At 41.5% G+C, this 13182-nt stretch overlaps 1 protein-coding gene across 3 annotated transcripts in view; it reads left to right on the top strand.

Annotated features, from left to right (window-relative positions):
- CDK6 (cyclin dependent kinase 6) overlaps nucleotides 1-13182 on the top strand; it is a 224856-nt gene that overhangs the window by 171891 nt on the left and 39783 nt on the right. The window lies entirely within an intron of this gene.

The raw sequence follows: 13182 nt of genomic DNA, 5'->3' as shown, positions 1-13182 counted from the left end.
AAAACATTGACTAAGATACGATTTGAGTATGTGGATTAAAAGGTCTCACGATATTTTGGAGAAAATCATTGCAGAAGAGATACCAGTAGTTTGGGATGCTCAGGGCTGTGGGTACAGAGAACTCAATTTAGATAAGCTAAAGAGTAAGGAATTTGTTAGCTTACATAAACGGTAATTCCAGAGGTAGGTGAGCTTCAGGGTTGGCTTAATCTAGAAGCTGCAGCTCCATTTCTTTGAGACTCTTTTCTGTGTGGTGGCATCTTTGAAGACTGTCTTCCCTCATGGCAAAGTGGTTATGGTAGTTCCAGGTTTTGCACCAGGACACTTGGGCAGTGAACACATTCTTTTGTACCAGGGTTCCAAACAGGTGTGCTGAAATTCATCCTCAGGACTGTTTATAACATATGCCTGCACTTAAGCCAGGGACTGAGACCAGAGAAGTGGAATTTGCTGATCAGATAGATGGTGGTCTGAAGAACATCAGGTTCTGTTACAAGGAGAAAGGGGAAGGTGGATACTGGGGAGGCGACCCATGGAATCCACTTGAGACCGACATAAAGCACATCCTGGGAAATGTTAGAATTGCATGGAGAAAGAAAAAAGCCTATGAAGACCAAATAAATTTATTTGAAAGCTATACAAAACAGAGGGAAAATCAGGCTGGCCTCAGACTTCTCTTTTATTTAACTAGAAGCCAGAGGAGAACAGAGAAATATCTAGATTTGTGGGGGAAAGTCTATGACCCAAGAACTTTCGTCTCAAGTGACTTGTCCTAAATGTGTGAAGGCAACACAAAGGTTCCAATATGTAAGGATTCAGTTACTGTTTGTTTATTAAATACCACTTGGGCATACTTGAGTTGACTGAGAGGGATATCAGAATTAGCACATCAAGAGTGGGTGACCACATAGCACAGGGAGATCAGCTCTGTGCTTTGTGTCCACCTAGAGGGGTGGGATAGGGAGGGTGGGAGGGAGACGCAAGAGGGAGGAGATATGGGGATGTATGTATATGTATAGCTGATTCACTTTGTTATACAGCAGAAACTAACACACCATTGTAAAGTAATTATACTCCAATAAAGATGTTAAAAAAAAAAAAAAAGAATGGGTGACCACAGAATGTAAATTGGTATAGCCACTATGGAAAACAGTATGGTGGTTCCTCAAAAAACTAAAAATAGAGTTGCTGGACTTCCCAGGTGGCGCAGTGGTTGAGAATCTGCCTGCCAGTGCAGGGGACACAGGTTCGAGCCCTGGTCTGGGAGGGTTCCACATGCCGCGGAGCGACTGGGCCCGTGAGCCACAATTACTGAGCCTGCGCGTCTGGAGCCTGTGCTCCGCAACAAGCAAGGCCGCGATAGTGAGAGGCCCGCGCACCGTGATGAAGAGTGGCCCCCACTTGCCGCAACTGGAGAAAGCCCTCGCACAGAAACAAAGACCCAACACAGCCATAAATAAATAAATAAATAAATTTTTTAAAAAAATAGAGTTGCCATATGATCTAGCGATCCCACTCCTGAGCATATACCCAAAGAAAACCATGATTTGAAAAGATACATGCACCCGTATGTTCACAGCAGCACTATTCACAATAGCCAAGACATGGAAACAACCTAAATGTCCATCGACAGATGAATGGATAAAAAAGATGTGGTGTATATATATACATTGGAATATTACTCAGCCATTGAAAAGAATGAAATAATGCCATTTGCAGCAACATGGATGGACCTAGAGATTATTATACTAATAAGCAAAGTAAGTCGGAAAGAGAAAGACAAATACCATATGATATCACTTATGTATGGAATCTAAACTATGACACAAATGAACAAATCTACAAAACAGAAACAGACTCACAGACATAGAGGACAGACTTGTGGGTACCCAGGGGGGATGGGGGAGGGAAAGATTGGGAGTTTGGAAGTAGTAGATGCAAACTATTATATATAGGATGGGTAAACAACAAGGTCCTACTGTATAATATAGCACAGGGAACTGTATTCAATATCCTGTGACAAACCATAATGGAAAAGAATATGAAAAAGAATATGTATGTATAACTGAGTCACTTTGCTCTACAGCAGAAATTAACACAGCATTGTAAATCAACTATATTTCAGTAAAATTAAAAAAAAAAAAAATAGAATGGGTGACCACAGTATGAATGGGCTGGTGAGATTCCCTGAGGGACTGCCTATAGGCACCCAGCTCTTCACAGAGTTCTGAGAATTGTGGCTTCAGCCGCCTTCACCTGTTTGTACTGGCCATACTAATGACCCCATAGGAATGTGGTCGGGCTAGTATATTTTTAACAGCATCTGGATGAAGCTTAAAAGCAGACAATTTCATTATAAATTAATAGTCCTTATTATGAGAATAGCCCTGTAATTGGACTTCAGAAATTCCCCTGAAAAAGCTTCAGGCAGGGTGTACCATCAGATTTAAAAGTCTAATTAAATGGGACTAAAATTATGTTTCATTTTAGCCCACCTATGACTACAAAGAAACGGTTTCTAAAGGCCTTTAAAAAATAGAGAGGAGTAGGTCAAAGGAAAAGACTAAAGATGAAAATAGAAAGGGAGATGAATTGGATAAGAAACAATTATAAAGACGGAAAATGGAGTAGCCAGATTACAGTCCCCTTAGGAGGCACAGAGAGCAGAATTGACACTTAGGAGAATTGAGGAAATGATGCAAAAGGCAAATTTGGTTAAACTTTCAAGTGAGTGATATATTTCTTTTAATGTAATTTCTTACATTTTCCCATAACACTGAATTTTTCTATTTAAAGATGATCTATATTAATACAAAAAAAATGGAATTGATCAAAATGTTCAACATCAGTGGAATTGCTTAGTAAATAGCCATGTATCAATACAATTTATGAAGGTGGTTGAAATGTGAGTGTGTGCTGTTGTTTTCCTAGAAGTGAGAGTGTTAGCGCATATGTTATTCATGTCACTGTGTTGTTAATATTACGGCATCCATTACTCGTTGTTAAAATATTGACATACTTCCAGTTTTACCATTGGTAAAAGATCCACAGCCCAGAGTACCCCCAGTTCCCTACATGCCCCTGCCTCTCTCCCCAGATCCCCAGGGCTTCCCTAGGATCCAACTGAAGGGTTACTGGCTGACATACCAGGGTTATCCAGAATCCTGCTCCAGCCCTTTCATGTTTTAAAAACAAATTTTTAATATTACCTCAGGCTGTGGAGATGCTTTCGTAGGAATATCCATTTGCACTAACTCCTATATTCTCTTAAATCCCCGGAAGTCATCCTCTGCTCTGTCAGTCGTTTCCTCCAGCTACCATTTACTGATATATGGGAGATCATTTTTCTCTTTATATCAAAGACCTTCCACCAGCTCCCAACCGGCTGCTGATTTTTATCCTGTTTCCCAGGCCTTAAAGGCTTCTGGAAATGGGTTAAAACTAGGAACTTAACATCTCACTGTGAAATTCTTCCTTTGCTTTGTTTGGTTTAGTTTTTTGTTTTTTTGAGGCAGGTGTTTAGCATTATCATTCACCCGTTGGCCATCTTGGCACAGAAATGTTCACCAAAAGTGGTACCCAGAATGGCCCCTAAATATGTCTAAACATGCCCCTAATTTGTTTTGTTACAATGACAAAAGGGATTTTGCAGCTATAGTTAAGGTTATGAACCTTAAAATAGATTATTCTGGGTTATCTGAGTGGGCCCAGTCTAATCACATGAGGTCTTTTTAAAATTTTTTTTTAATTTTTATTGTATATTGGAGTATAGTTGATTTACAATCTTGTGTTAGTTTCAGGTGTACAGCGAAGTGATTTAGTTATACGTATATCTATTCTTTTCCAGATTCTTTTCCTATATAGGTTATAACAGAGTATTGAGTAGAGTTCCCTGTGCCAAACAGTAGGTCCTTGTTGATTATCTATTTTATATATAATAGTGTATAAATGTTAAACCCAACCTCCTAATTTATCCCTCCCCCCACCTTTCCCTTTTGGTAACCTTAAGTTTGTTTTCTAAGTCTGTGAGTCTGTTTCTGTTCATGAGCTCTTTAAAAGAGAACTTTCTCAGGCTGGAGGCAAAAGAGATGGGACAGAAGGAGATGTCACAGAGATTCCAAGTGTGAGAAGGATTTGACCCAGTGTTGCAGTCTCTGAAATATAGGGGCCCAATAGAACCGGAGAGAGACCTCTGGGAGCTAAGGGTGGCCCCACTGACAGCCAGTGAGAAAATGGGAACCTCCGTAAAACAACAGCATGCAACTGTACTCAGCCAACAACCCAAATGAGATGAGAAGCAGATCTGAATCTCCAGAATGGAACGCAGGCCTGCCAACACCTTGACTTCAGCTTTGTAAGACTAAACAGAGAACCAGTGAACCAAGCCATACCTGGACGTTTGATCTACAGAACTGTGAGATGAATCATGGGTGTTGGTTTTTTTTTGTTGCTGTTGTTTTTCAGTTTATTTATTTTTGGCTGTGTTGGGTCTTCGTTTCTGTGCGAGGGCTTTCTCTAGTTGCGGCAAGCGGGGGCCACTCTTCATCGCGGTGCGCGGGCCTCTCACTATCGCGGCCTCTCTTGTTGCGGAGCACAGGCTCCAGACACGCAGGCTCAGTAGTTGTGGCTCACGGGCCCAGTTGCTCCGCGGCATGTGGGATCTTCCCAGACCAGGGCTCGAACCCGTGTCCCCTGCATTGGCAGGCGGACTCCCAACCACTGCACCACCAGGGAAGCCCATGGATGTTGTTTTAAGCCACTAAATTTGTGGTAATTTGTTATAGCAGCAGTAGAAGACTAACACACCAACACATAAAATAATAACAACAAAACAGAAACAAAAACCCGACAGGATGTGATGGAAGAAACAGTAAACACTGCAGAGCACACGATTCAGAATGGCTGGGGAAGTGCTTTCTGGCTGGGAATGTCTACACAGTGAGCAGCACCAGTTCTGAAGGCCAAGAGGGCCCAAAGGGATTCTGTGCTCAGCACTCAACTGAAAGTATACAAAGGATTGGGTGTTTGGGGGAAAAACACATATATCATTTTTTGTAAGAAAAGTGTTTTAGAGACTATTTTAACAAAGTGGCCTTGCACAGTGCTGTGATTCAAAGAGGGTGAGTATATTTGTAGGTTTTTGTTTGTTTTCATGTGGTTACTATTGTGTATAGTAAGAAATTGGTGAGAAGAAGAAATTATGCAAAGGGGAGATTGTTTTGACAATAGGTCCATGCTGTCCCATTTGTATTTTATTTCTTCTGGTACAACTATAAAACTTTGACAAGCTTTTCAAGATGTGTTAGCACAGTTCTGGGTGTTATTTTATGAAGGCTATTTACATAAGGCTTCAACTTGACTTGAAGGTCCAGTGAGTTGCTTTGTGATATGGATTACACTGGTCATATGGAAGTTTGCTAATATATGCTGTAATTCCAAAGGTAGCAGAGCATAAGTATTGACACTCTGGAGCCAGACTGCCTGGGTTGAATCCCAGCTCTTTCACTGATTAGCTGTGTACTCTTGGGCCAGTTACTTAACTTCCCTGTGCCTCAGTTTCCTTTTCTGTGAAAATGAATAGTAAGTATAATAATAGTATATTGTGAGAATTTAATGTAAAGTGCTCAAAATAGCACCTAGCACATTGATTGTCAGCAATAAATGTTAGCTATAATTATGATTGTTATGCTTGCCATATTCCTGAAACATGGAAACATTCCTGAAATTGGGTCTTTCTGACTCCTTGGATCCAAGAAACAACTGAGCCCAAGGATCCCCCAAGTGAAGATGACCTACCCATCCTGTATCAGCTGGCCAAACCAGGAAATCCGGCTAGTTACCTGGCATCCCTTTCTGTCCCTGCTTACTGTCATCTTCCACTTCAGATTAGTGGAGCTTTATAGATAATGTGGCATTATAGCTGTATATTCCTTACCGGATAAATCTTCATTTGTTAACACCTTAAAAGAACATTCTGTATCTGCCATTTTATGGAATGATGTTTCATAAGATGAGATAATAGGCATGCTGTGGTATGGTAGAATAATATTAAAATAACTTTGGAAATGCTAGGTTTAGTTTCCTTACTCAGGACTTATCAGAGCCCTTGTTATTAATGTGAATTTTGAATGCCCAAGGATATGTAGTGCATTGCTCCCCAAACATATTTGACCATGGGACATATTTTTCAAGATATGCCTCTTAGAATTTTCTAGAAGTGTTCTGCACATCCAGTTTGGGAAACAACTGCCCTAAAATATAAGCATATTTTACCAAGATTATTTAATATTTAAAAATTAAGATTTTTATGAATTGTAGCTTGTTCTAAGGGAGATTTTATCGTTCCAGATCCCAAATACATATGTATCTATGTATGTATATCCAAATTAGACTAAAGCAAGAGAGAGTCTAATTCTTATTTTGTAGATTAAAAGCGGCCCTTACTGGGTCAGATTAATGACCTTTCCCAATAGTCCTTCTTTGAGACAGAATAATGAAGATCTCATTGTAGGACACGATCCTCCACTTGGCAAAGATGGAGTCATCAAATGTGTATTGAATTGGGCAATCCAGGTCTGTCATCCATAAATTTAGTGAGGCCCTTTTTTTAAAACAGTTTGTACTTTCAGCCAGCACTGCTTATTGAGATGGTAACTTCTATAAGGTTAGTACCCTCTCTGTGAAGAAATTCCTTTCTTTTGTTCTAAATTTACCTCTCCCAAATGTTAAGGATTGCTTCCTTGGCCTGATATTCAAGATAAGTGGACACAACAAAGTTTCCTCTCACTGATTTTGTAGACTTCAGCCTTATCCCCTTCTTGGTGTTTTCCTTTCTAAACTAAAAAGTCCTCATTCTTCAGTCTGTCAGTTGACTGACACCAAGAACTGTGAAGGATCTGAGATTTTACACTATTGCAAGCTAACAAATTAGCCTGCCACAGTTTCATGGATGCTGGCAGAAAGCACAAGACTCTTGGGTTAGAGACACAGAGTACTTTATTACTCACTGCAATAGCAGTAGCTAATTACATATTTATTATAGTCCCTGGTTTAAAACCTATTTGTCCCATCACTCATGAAACTCTGGACCATCTCTATTTTGCTCACCACCGTATACCTAATACCTAACAGAGCATGGCATAAAGTGGGCACCGAGTAGATAAATAATGAATGAATGAACACGTTACAGCCTATCTAGCTCAGAGCCTATCATTCTGAGTAGCTTGGCATAAAATGGGCCAAAAGCATTATTTGGTCCATGCCTTCCTCAAAACAGTTTTGCCATATTTCTTCCTAGTCACACAATCTCAAATTTTTTCTTCAGTGAAGTTTGTTTTTTTTATATTCCCAGAAAACACTTAAATTTTAATTTAGAGATGTTACATCATTTTGCTAATTGGAATGATGTAAACATATTAAATAGATACTAGTCCTAGCATTGTTTCTTTGGGTAATTCTAATGTTTCCACCTAACCCACTTGCATCACAAGGAAATGAAACTTACTGAAACCAGGGACTTCTACGGTTTTTCAAATATCCTTTGAAAAGCTAGGTGGTTGAGATTATTCTGAGCACTGTGGGAGACAGCAAAGAAGTGAAAGATCGCATCTCACTTATACATGCCAAGGTCTGTGGCCAGGACCCCAAAGAGGTTAGAGTCTATATGAGCAAATAAGAAGAATGGACTTGATGTGTTAGCACGTAATATTGATAATAGTAAGCAAGCAGCGTTAGAATTTTGGCATACGTGAGCGCTGAGCTATGTGGTACAGATTTAAATACCCGCAAGAGCTTGGAAGAGTTCAGTATTACTCTGAACTGGACTAGAATACTAGAGACTTCATGAAGTTAGCTCTGAGCTGGATTTTAGAGCTCTTAGATTGGATCTTTAACAAGAACTTCATTAGGCAAGCCACAGAAATAGCAGTGTATTCTTGGAAAAGTGAGCCCTGGCTGGAGTGGTAGGTGTCCAATGGGAAATAGTGTCTTTTGTGCACAGTCACCATTGGGCTATAAGAACTGCACACAGCCTTTATGTCTCCTTTTCCATTCAGTTTAACAGTGCGTTACGAGGAAGCCACACCTTTGGGCAAATACAGCCGGGATGAGGGGGGCCAAAAGACAGAGCCCTTCTAAGGAGGATCCATGAAGTAAATAAACTCTGAAGGAAAACCTTGGAAGGTCATCCAGTATACTCATAAATTCCAGCTATTACCAGAGATGAAAGGGAAGTGAGAAGAGCAAGGAACAATAGGCAGGGGTGTTCCCTGCTCCCTTCTAACTGCCTGTTTACAGTAGGGGAGGAGCCGCAGGGCTGCCCAGATGGCAGAGCCAAAGTGAGAATGAAGCTTCCTTGCCCTAAGACCTCTTTAGGAAATCCTGTTTGTGCCGGTGGCTTCACTGCAAAGTAATCAGGAGCTCTCCCTGTGTTATACAAGCTCACTTCTAAAACCATGAGCAACCACGGTTTCTGAAGAGTTTGAAATCTTATTATCGTGTGCGTTCAGCAAGATAGAAACTGTGTATCAGGTGAGGCTTGGATCAGACCTTATTTTGCAAGCCTTTAACTTATCTTTCTTGTGCCACTGAAATGCTGGTAACACAATAGCTTAACAAGAAGATAAGCCTCATCTTTTTTCCTGTGTGGGTATGTTAGGGAATGATGGTTTTGATGGCCTTTAAAAAGCAGGAAAAGGCAAAGCCCCATGATACCATTTCTTTGGCATTGCATTACTTCGGTAGGAGAATTATCTTAAAAGCCTGGGAAGTACAGCTTAAGATTGTTGAGAGCTGGGTAAAAACAACCTCGAATCCAAGCCAGATTAACCAAAAGGTCCACCCCCGAAAAGATCCATTTTTACGTCCACACTTGGGGTCTGCCCTGTTCTCCTCTTTTCCTGCCACCACTCAAGTGCTTTTGGACATAGGGGTGGACAACCTACTTTCCATGCCAAGCCTCATGAAATGGGATTTGTCTTCCCTCACAGACAGGTGGCCAAGCTGTTACAGAGAGGGCTCTGGCCGGCTGCTGTCCTCTCTGGATACGCGGCACTGTGACTGCTCAGCGCCAGGCCACGTATCTCTCTGACCCTGCGGCCTCCCAATCTGGAGGCCCACGTTGGCAGCCTTGGGTGGTGACAGCTCCGGTCAGTTGGTGTGGAGTTCCCCTGGCAGACAAAGGAGAGCAGGAGAGCAGCTGCCCCGTGTCACTTCTGTGTGATAGAAGAAACCTCTGAGGTTCTGGGTATTTGTGAACCCGAAAATGGCTGCCCCAATGATGAGAGTACCGGCCTTCCAACCTCTGGGTGCACCAGGCCTTGGGAAAGGAATTTGGGCCTTCTCAGACTGTACACATTACTTAATACGGCCTTGTGTACTTACTATATGCATCAGGAGCAGATTTCACAAGCCTTTTTCCTATGAGACTAGATGAGTCATTAGGGTTAATTATTCAGTAGTTAGAGGAAATATTATGATGGAGAAAATAATAGACTTCTGGAAGCCAGGAAGCAGAGGGTGTCAGAACTTCAAATTGCCCTATGAAGAGAGTAGGCACTCATTTTCCTACAGTCTTTGTACACAGAAAAATAATCATGATTTGAATTCTCTAAACATCAAAAATTCCCTTCTTGGGCTTCCCTGGTGGTGCAGTGGTTAAGAATCTGCCTGCCAATGCAGGGGACACGGGTTCGAGCCCTGGTCTGGGAAGATCCCACATGCCGCGGAGCAACTAAGCCCGTGAGCCACAACTACTGAGCCTGCGCGTCTGGAGCCTGTGCTCCGCAACAAGAGAGGCCGCGATAGTGAGAGGCCCGCGCACCGCGATGAAGAGTGGCCCCCGCTTGCCGCAACTAGAGAAAGCCCTCTCACAGAAACGAAGACCCAACACAACCAAAAATAAATAAATAAATTTAAAAAAAAATATTCCCTTCTTAGCTATAAATGGCCTCTGGTTCCAACCCCATAATATATCATTAAGGAGTATCTCTTCTCCCAGAGAAAATACAATTGGATTCTAGTAGAAAAGGACCCTGGGTCTTCTGTGCTATTGCCTTCAGCAGACTCTACCGAATCTCTACTTGTGAGATGATAAAATTACCATTTCCAGAAATGTGAAGGAGGCGGCTCAGAACTCCCTAGTGCTGGTCCAAAGAGCCTTTTAGTTTTGAGTGCCTCATCTGACCACTACACAGCATTGACAGAAAAAAGTCTGGACTCAGTTCACTGCTCTTGCCTTCCACTCTCCCCCAAGGGCCCATGTGAAAAGCAAGTTTGGCCTCATTTCCTTAGGATCCCCTGGGCCCAATTCTTTTCTTTCATCATCTTTCCTAAAGCTGATATGACAGTTCCACAGGGAAGAAACAAATAGTACACTTGGATGAACTCTGCAAAATGCAAAGAGTTTTTCTCTTGTCCCTGATTCTGAAGTATTTCTGTATTTAAGAAAAAAAAAAATGAGGATAGCTCTAGACTGAATAGTAAAATATTGTTTATATCATATTTGTGATTTTTGAACTGGGTCGAGAAAGTATTAGTGATAAAACATATGGATTGTAAGGTAGTGGTTGATCTGCTTGAAGGAACCCAAGTTGTAAACACCCTTGAAAAGTACTCCAAAATTCCAGTTACTACCAAAGATGAAAGGGAAGTGAATAGACGTCATCAGCTCTGCTTCTTCAGTGTCATCCTTTTGGTTAAATGTCACCTCCTTAGAGAGGCCTTTGCTGACCACTTTATTCTTCTTCACCAGAGCATCTTATTTTCTTCATAGCACTCACCACTTATTTAATGGTTGTTTCTCTTTCTTCCTACCTGAACTGTAAGCCCTGTAAGGTCAGGGACCACATCATTCCATCATTCCTGCATTCCCTGCACTTGGCACAGTGAAGAGCGTCCCAGACCCCCAAAAGTGCTAAAGGAATGAATGAGCTATTGAAGTCCTGTGTGGCAAGCTTGTTCCATGTTCTTAGTGGACTCAACAGTTCCTTGGGATCACCTCTTTCTTTTCTCAGATTCAACTAAAGAATGCTACTTGATCTCAACATTCAGCTTACCAAGGTGGTTTCCATTCATTCATTTTTCTTAAAAAAAAAAAAAAAACTGGAATTTTTGTTCAGTCAGAGTCTCAGGTCCACTAATAGTTCCATATCTGAAGGATACAGTGTAGTGAAGGGGTTGCAGGAACCAGCTTTGGAGCATCTAGTTTTGTCTCGGTCACTTCCTAGCTGGGTAATGGTGACTCATTATTAACCATCTCTCCACCTCCGTTTCCTCAACTGTAAAATGAGGATATTGATATAGACCCCTCACCTAGTGTTGACCTGAGGTTAAATAAAACAGCGCATGTAAAGCAGTGAGCTTTGTGTTTCGCATTGCATATGCTTAGTAAAACTTAGCCCCTATTATTTTGTTCATATTGTTAAATTACCTTGGTGTATCATTTTTCTAGAACAGGACAAGGAGTGGCTTCTTGTCAGAGGTAGCATTGGACATTAGAAGAATTCAGAGCCACAAAACCTAGGACCTGGAGTACTGGGATCCAGGCAGAGCCTCATGCCTAAAGGCACAAAGCCTGAACTTAGGTCACAGCCGCCTGGGCGGTATGGCCAAATGACTCAATATTGAAGTAATGACTAATCGTCGCAGGGCTTCTTGTGTCTCTTCCCCTCCACCCCACCACAGTCACCACAAGGCTAGAACTGATCCTGGGGTCTGGCAAGAGGCTGAGCATACAGTGAGTTTCAGCAAACCCTTCCAATAAGATTGGAGAAACCAGGCAGGGCACTCTGGGGTGAGGGGTTTGCTAACCCCTTGACAGGGAGGAACTGGGGGCTCCTATTTTGCTTTCCTTTGTGCCTCACAGCATCCAGAGTGCAGTCCCCAATGGCTGTCAGAGAGTCTTGTTCTGAGCCACAGGAAGAAGTGCCTCATACCAGCTCATAGGGAAACTCCAAACAGTCAGCAGGAAGAAACTCAATCACAGACGAAAATGTTTTCTGTCTCACCATTTTTCTATGCAGTAATCTGAGGGGGGAAACAGGGAGACATTTGGCTATGAGACATTAATTGAACAGAATGTACTTTAACTGTTCCCTTTCATATCTGGGGTTGTGTGGCTGGCTCACTGGTCTCAATCAAGAAAAGAGCAATGACTTATGCATTTAATGATCTTACTGGACATAATTGCCTTTCATCCTGATTTGTAAGGCAGGTGCTCCCCTCTCCCATTTCAATTGGAACTCAAAGAGGAGCCCCACTGGTTTTAGTATTTCTGAACCAGGTAGGGTCAGCAATCTGGACTTTTAAAATAAATCTTACATTATGTATTGTGTTCTTTCATTTAATAAGAGTAATACATGGTTATTGTAAAACATTTTTTTAAATATGAGTAGAGTATAAGATAAGCCTAGAGCATCTTATTGTACCAGAAAGTAAGAAAATGCTAAAAAAAATAGTAATGGTAACATGGTAAAAGGGCACAGAATCTAGCTTAAAGGGACCACTAGACAATTCTGAAACAATTTGAGCATTAAATTATGTAATTATAGTAATGGATTAAACCCATTGAATAAAACAAAAATCCGTGAGTCCATACTTTAAAATGGATAAAAAAAAAATAGAAGAGAAGAGAAAGCTGTTTCTTAACAATAAATGTCAACTAATAAATATAGACAGAATGATAGAGTTAGAAAAGCATCAATGGACGCTAAAACTCTGAGTGAACATATTTGATACAGATCAAGAAATTTATATGATCTCAAAATAGCTCTCTGGGGGCTTCCCTGGTGGTGCAGTGGTTGAGAATCTGCCTGCCAATGCAGGGCACACGGGTTCGAGCCCTGGTCTGGGAAGATCCCACATGCGGCAGAGTAACTAGGCCCGTGAGCCACAACTACTGAGCCTGCGCGTCTGGAGCCTGTGCTCCGCAACAAGAGAGGCGGCGATAGTGAGAGGCCCGCGCACTGCGATGAAGAGTAGCCCCCACTTGCCGCAACTAGAGAAAGCCCTCGCACAGAAACGAAGACCCAACACTGCCATAAATAAATAAATAAATAAAATTTTAAAAAAAAAATAGCTCTCTGTAAGATACTTATTTTCTTAAGGTGTGGAGAAAAAAAGAAGAAAGAAAAATAAACCATAAACCAGTGACCAAGAGATGACCATTATTAATGACTTAAGTGT

Source organism: Balaenoptera ricei, chromosome 9, assembly GCF_028023285.1.
Source record: "Balaenoptera ricei isolate mBalRic1 chromosome 9, mBalRic1.hap2, whole genome shotgun sequence".
Classification (NCBI taxonomy): Eukaryota; Metazoa; Chordata; class Mammalia; order Artiodactyla; family Balaenopteridae; genus Balaenoptera; species Balaenoptera ricei.
The sequence above is the reverse complement of the archived record's forward strand: the minus strand, read 5'-3'. Positions and strand labels throughout refer to the sequence as shown.